Consider the following 7,439-nt stretch of genomic DNA (forward strand, 5'->3'; position numbering starts at 1 on the left):
CAACAAAATATTTGTGCGAGCCCAAAACTTTGGTTTTGGATTGAGTTTTGCAGAGAAGCGTCAACAAAATGAAAGTATGTGTTACGACATTTTAAGTATTAGTTCGCGACTAAAGGAAAAGTGGGTCAAATTGTGGGCACAAGTCGTGCAACAAAACACACATGCGAACTGATGAACGACTCGCACAAATTAGCTCGCGAGCTTGGCCCACCCCACACACCAAGGGGCAAGCATCAGGGTAAGTCGAGCTACATTTCAATGAAGAGAATCAACTTGTGATCGAGCTGACTCACACGGTTGATCAAGTCGAGCTGGTAGTAGACAATTCGAGCGGCTTGAGTCGATCCATTTAACACTTCTAGTTCACCAATCGCATGTGTAACGACCAAAGGATTTGAATGAACGGAATTTTAACATATAAAATAAAGCTGTCTGAATCCAGCTTTTGATTTTTATTAATTTCGAGTGTCACACATTAATTTGTATTAATGTGGCATTAAATAATAAGTGGAATTAAATGGGTCAATTAAATTCACCTTTCCTTTAACGTATCATCTAATACCATATAAATTGATGTTATAATCTCTGTAGAATTAAATAACATTATTTAAAAAAATATACTCCCTTCGTCCCATAAAGATTTTCTTTTTTCACAAAGACTAAAAAAATTGAGTTAATATAATTAAAATAATAAATTTTACTATCATTTTATTAACATACGCCTACATTAATGCAATCAATATTCAAGGCAGTTAAACTATTCTTAGTACTAATTATTGTTATTGTTTAATGCAATAATCAAGATAATTAACATTTCAAAGTCATCCAATACAAATACAGATGAATAAATATCATTGAAGATGAAATTTATTATTTTTTTATTTTTAATTTATTGTTCCAACTACAATTGAATAATGGAGTGGTTTATATTTGTAATAACAAAGCACATTAAATAGGGACATATTAGGAAAATAATATATTAACTACAATCTTAAATAAGAAACGAGACTATAATTTGGGACAAACAAAAAAGAGAAAACGGGACTATCTGTTAGGAGTATGACTCAAATAGGAGTTTTTTGAAGAGGTGTATTTGACTTGGACTAGGAAAACATTAACTTATGGTTTAAGGAAACTAAGTTGAATAAGGAAACAAAATCCTGTTGAAATTGGGTCTCCTAATTGTAATATATTTTCTTGCCTTTTAGGACTCTTCTAGAATTGGCCTATAAATACTAGACTCCTCTGATCAGTTTATAGAGATTAACATAGAAGCAGTATTACTAATCTATCTTGTATTCTCTATACTGTTGAATTAATAAACATGGTTCCTTTGCGTTTACCCTTTGTGTTCTTTCTTGACAAATTCAATATTGTGTTTTCGTGGTGTGATCTAGTATAATTCAATATTGTCGTTAAATCTCGTTCTTTATAATTCGATTTTAAGTCAACGTGTGTTATTGGAGTTTCCGCCTCCAACACTATCTTTATGAGATTGAGGGAGTAACACAGAGTGCTTTGAATTATCACTCACTTGTCCACGTCTAGTAATAGCTTACTCACAGTAAATTGGGTGATCCAACTATTTTACCATTTTTTCTTGTTTCAAACATTTTCCACACGAACTAACAAAAAATTGAGTTATATAATATATACAATATTAACCCTTTAAAAAAAATTCCTTTTAATTAATTTTCATAAAGATTAACCAGATAATTAAGTCCACAACTGTCTAGCCATTGTCGTTTAATTAATTTTCCATTTCGATCTTTTCGACACTTAACTTAGAAGCAGCTTAGAAGAAATAATTGTTTAGGTATAAAGAAGAAATAAATAATAATAAAAATAAAGACTATAATGAAAGTATAGAAAGAATAGAAAATAAAATAACAGAATAGATAAAATAAACGAAAATTAGGAGAAATAGAATACAGAATCAGAAATCTAAAAACAAAAGGAAAACAACCTATAGATAATTACACAAAAAAATAATTATTTGGAAACAGAAAATCAGGAAGAAATAATTTGTCAAAAATCTAGAGTAAAGACGACAAAAAGTATCAGAATACTCATAGAATTTCTAAATTTAAATATTCGATTCTTTTCATAAACTATATAATTTTTTACTTTTATAGGCTTTGATACCAATTCAATTCACGATTGTTTGTGATAATTCGGGAGAAATACTTTTTCTTTGAAAGTAGACTTCGCAAGAAAATTCTTGTAGCAAATGGTGTTTGTCAAAAAGAGAAAATAAAAACACTTTGAAAATGACAACTAAAATTATACCAATTCGGGAGCAAGACTTCAAAGAAAATTTTGAAAATGACAAGTAAGAAAATTTTCTACGTAAATGCCAATTAAAACAACTAGAAACTAATAAAATATCTGGGTGGCAATTACTAAAGGTGGCTATTAATTCAAAATCTTGTCTTTGTAATTTATACACGTTTTGAATACCAAATATTTCCTAGACTTTTTCTTTCCTAGCAATAACTATTTGTAGAAAATTTTCTTGTAGGAAAATAACAATTAAAAGAAAGTCTTGTAAGAAAAACACTTGTAACAAAAAGTTTTTCAAAAATTTACACACATGTTTTGAAAAACCTACCAATAAATAAAAAGTCTACTAGCAATTAATTTTTGAAGACAAAAAGTTTGAAAAATTCTACATCAATTTATTTTATCTTTGTTACTAAAGTTCAATAGCTAAAAATATCTAACTAGTTCTACTAAAATTTCTTTTATTATTTTCTCTTATAATATTTGCTCGTTGTTGTCTTTCTTTACAATATTGAGGATCCTTTATCAAGAAACTCAGATACTGAGAGATAGAGAGCTCAATAATTTGTTTCTTGATCTGTAAAGAGGGGTCACCTCTGTTTCTATCTAGAGCGGATAAAATATAACTTCCTACAACGACTAATCTTCCTATTTCTCTATTTTCTAAACAAGTATTAATTTATTCGTTAAGATTTTTCAATGAACAAGTAAGACAGTGTAATTTAAAGATATAAAAAATTAGAATTTTAAAACGATATGTTTATAATGGTCTTTAAGTACTTTACCGTTCAGCAAATTAATTTCTTCAGACTCTTTTTCTTTTTTTTTTCTTTTTTTAATTATCTCCTAGCTTTTTTTCTTGACCTTTTAAAGAAGGCTTAAAACTGTAGTCAAAATGATTTTCATCATGTTTAAAAAGGTTTTAACAAATTTTCACAATTGGAACACAAATTAGCCAACTTAACTCAAAGTATTACTTTATCTTTTGGCCATGGAATCCAGAATAAAGAGGTTAAGAATATTAAAAATATGTTTTTGAAAATGAAATAAAATATTATTTATGAATAAATTAATTGCTTACTTGGTGTTTCCCCTTTTATGCTTTGCCCGAAAAATAACTAAAGTAAACGAAAATTATAAACAAGAAAAGATATGAAAAGAACTTACTTTAATTACGAACTCTTTGAATTTATAAGGATGTCTTTGAATTTACAAAGATGGTGGAGATTTTTTAGTACAAGTATGATAGTGTGCTTTGTGCTTTCTTCGGTGTGTGTTTTCTTTTGTAAGAGGTGTGTGTATTTATAGACGCTAGTACATCATGTCTATTCAGTTAGTGTTGTAAGTGTGCTATCAATAATTGAAGAATACTGTGCAAACTTTACAGGTATGTGATCTAAAATCAAAGAATAATATACAATTCTCCATGTGAGTAATTAAAGAATGAATTATTTGAAAAGATGCTTCTAACAACTTTTCTCTTCACGCCTGACTTTTTTTGAAATATGAGAATCAACTTTGCAAATGTTTGAAATATGTTCAATAGCTTTATCTTTACGCCTTTTCCTTTTGACTTCATTGTCTTGCTAATCATTTCTCCGTCTTTCTATTTCGTCTTTATCTGTCCATCATTTATGCTATGACTTCTTCTAGTTTTGGATTCATCTCATTATCGTTGCTATCAGATATATAGCTTCCTCTTCTGTATATAATAAGATTTCTGTAAATTCTCCATTAGTCTCTTGAAATGCCATTAGATATAAATTCTTTTGTTCAATATTTGATACTAGAATTTCTTCTGCTTTAATTCTCATGGCAAGGTGCTCTTGGCGGAAAATAATTCCGTTGTTCCATTGTGCTACTACTCTGAAATCATTATTTTGAACTTCCATCATGGCTGCGGTTTCTGATATTTTTCTTTCATAATCAATCTGTCTAATATTTATTTTAATATTCGTCCTTTAAAGAGGATCTAAATATTTTGGCTCCTTCATAAATTAAAATATGATGATAAGCTAGAATTACAATGTCATTATTTACACGAGGGGGTATGGAATGAATTGAACCATTAAGGGATGGTCTTTTAACTGATCAAGAATCTATTTGAGTTTTGGTGGAAAAAATAGGAAAGATCTGTTTAATATGTATATAGTATCTATCATACCAAACTGTAAAGCTGGGTAAAAGAGGTATTCTTCTTCAAAGATTGTATAATCGAAGAAAATTATTGGATAATTGTGTTTAAGGAATGTTGAATTTTGGGTTGCATCGTATTTGTGACTATGTCTAAGGAAGTATCTATTTTCAATATGATAGTAACTTAAAATTTGGGCGAAATCTATAATTTCCTGTACAACGAAATTCTTTATAGAATTTCGAACAATACTGGCCAATCATCAATTTTCTGTTCTAATTCATATAAAGTCTTTTCCTGTCCTGCAGCTGTAGAATCTGTTAGTCCAATAAGTCTTTCTATTTTATCAGAATAATTTCTACTTGTAGATGCGATGTCTTTAGAAATGGGTTTTTCAAGTGTCTTTCTAGAAGAACTAAGTCTGTCTAAACTATTATGCAATTTAAGAATCTCATTTTAATATTTACTAATGATTTGTTGGGATGAAGAAATTTGATCTTCGAGGAGTTGTAGTCTTTCTTCTAAAGAATGTTTTCTATGATTTAAATTTCTAACAACTTTGATCATAGTTTCACAACTATTACAAAGTTGTATCGATGAAAATGATGATGAAGCTTGAGGGGGGATTTGCATGGTCTGTCTAATTCTTTCGGATATATGAAAATTAAATCCTATCATTTCTCTACAAAAATTTAAAGCTTCTTTAAGCATATAAAATCCTTTGAAAAGTGGGTCGGGAAATCTTTCTATTTGTTGTAGTACTTCTGGCCAATAATTATATATTCTAGGCTTTCTACCTTTAATTACTACTAAAAAACTAAAATTTTTGCTTTCTACTTGATTATGAATCTGTTTAAAATGGTTAGCTAGGGCATTAATGCTGTTTAATTTTTGTTTAGAATCACGTGTCATCCAGAGATTATCTAATAGACAATGTTCCCTTTCTAGTAGTCTTTCTAAATTATTTCATCTGAATCGAAGATTAGATCCTTGAGAAGCCACTCTTAGAGTGACATTCCCAATGTTCATCATTCTTTAATCCATCTGCACTATGAAGATAATGAGTTGGAAAATTAATAATCTGCCTACTTAAATTATCTGCTAAAATATTATTTTTTTCCGTCAATATGTTCTATATTAATTTTATAACTGCTTAATATCTCATATAATTTCAACCATCTTTTATGTCTTATCTTATCAAAATTTGTCTTTTTAATAAATTTTATTATAACTTCACAATCTGTCCTAATTGTAAATTCAGTATTTAAAAATAATTTAAAACTTTCTATACTATGTATGATGGCCATTATTTCATAATCTAAGCTAGTTAAATATTTTTATTTTATCTTGTATTTTTCGCTGGCATAACTACAAATTTTTCTTCTTTTTTATCACTATATTATTTGATTTGGAATATAAAATTACACTCCATCTTAATTCATATCCATCTGTTTCTATTATTTTATCTAATAGTAATTCTAATGGTGATAAATTTTTAACTTCTACTTTTATCTTTTTAACTAATTGTATATCTGATTGATTAAAACATTTTTGTCCTTTACTAGACAATTTACTATACAATTACCCTACTTTCCTTCCTAAATCTTTAATAAAATGTCCAGCATAATTTAATATTCCTAAAAAGGCTTGTAATTTCTTGGCTTCTTCAATTTTGTCTGAAAATTATAAAATCGTTTGTACTATATGTGGCTGTAACTGAATCTTTCCCTCTCCTAAAATTATTCCTAAAAATTCAAATTTTTGTTTATTTATTTCCATCTTCTTTTTACTTATAATAAAACCATTTTCTATAAATTTATTCAAGATTATCTCTAAATGTTTCATATGTTCTTTATAGTTTTTACTATGTACTAGATTATTGTCTATATATACACAAACAAATGGAAGAGAATTAAATATACTATCCATCTTTCTTTGAAAAATAGAGAGTGTATTTTTAATCCAAAATGCATGACTAACCATTCAAAGTGTCCTAATGGAGTATTAAAAGCAGTCCAAGTTATATATTCTTTTACCATTTTTATTTTCCAAAATCTAGATTTACAATCAAATTTAGAAAATATCTTGCTATTTTGTATTTTATTTATTAGCGTATCCTTATCTGGTATCTTATATCCATCTTCTACAGTATTATCGTTTAATCTTTATAGTTTATAAACAGTCTTGCTTTTCCCCTTTTTATTTCACTATGATTTCTAACTATAAAGGCCTCTGATTTGTGTTGACTACTAGACGATCTTATTACTTTTAAATCTAATAATTATTTAGTCTGTATGTTAAAATCTTCTATTTCTTGATTAGTATGTTTTTATTTCTGCTGTTCTAATTTTTATATTTTTATTTATTATTTCTATTTTATTTTTATTCCAATGTTTTATAGAGTTTCTCCAATTATTTGAATCTTTTCAATTAATTCTAAAATTTTGTCTATACTATCTATCTTAGAAGATGTCTTGTTAAAATTTATTAATTCTTTATTTCTTGGTATAAAATCTGTTTTTAAAGTTTCTAAAGATAAGTTATCTAAAAATTCTAAATTTTCTTCAATTTCTGGGTTTTGTTCTGGTCCTGGTTGTAAGGGTCCACCACACTTAGCTCGCAACTCTGATGATTCTATAGTATTAATGATAAAAGTGTCTTTTCCAAAAATTATGACATCAGGAGTAATTGTTAAACTTCCATTTCAAAAATTTTATACCTATAACAAACTCATCTTTTATCAATGCGCTTACTAATGTAGCCGTTAAACTATACTGTTTTTCTTGGAATTTAATCTTATAATCATCAAAAAGTCTCTCTTCGATTCTCATTTTACTACCTTCCATTTGAGTTCCTCTTATTTTATATTCTAATTTCTGTCTACAATCTTCTGGCACTAAATCTTTTCTAATTATATTAAATGTACAACATGTGTATATTAATTCTATCAAATTTAATTTTATCATTTTGTTTATCTGTACTTCTATGGGTATTCTGATTTTTTTGTCATCTTTACTCAAGA

This window comes from Olea europaea, unplaced genomic scaffold (assembly GCF_002742605.1).
Source record: "Olea europaea var. sylvestris unplaced genomic scaffold, O_europaea_v1 scaffold2473, whole genome shotgun sequence".
NCBI lineage: Eukaryota > Viridiplantae > Streptophyta > Magnoliopsida > Lamiales > Oleaceae > Olea > Olea europaea.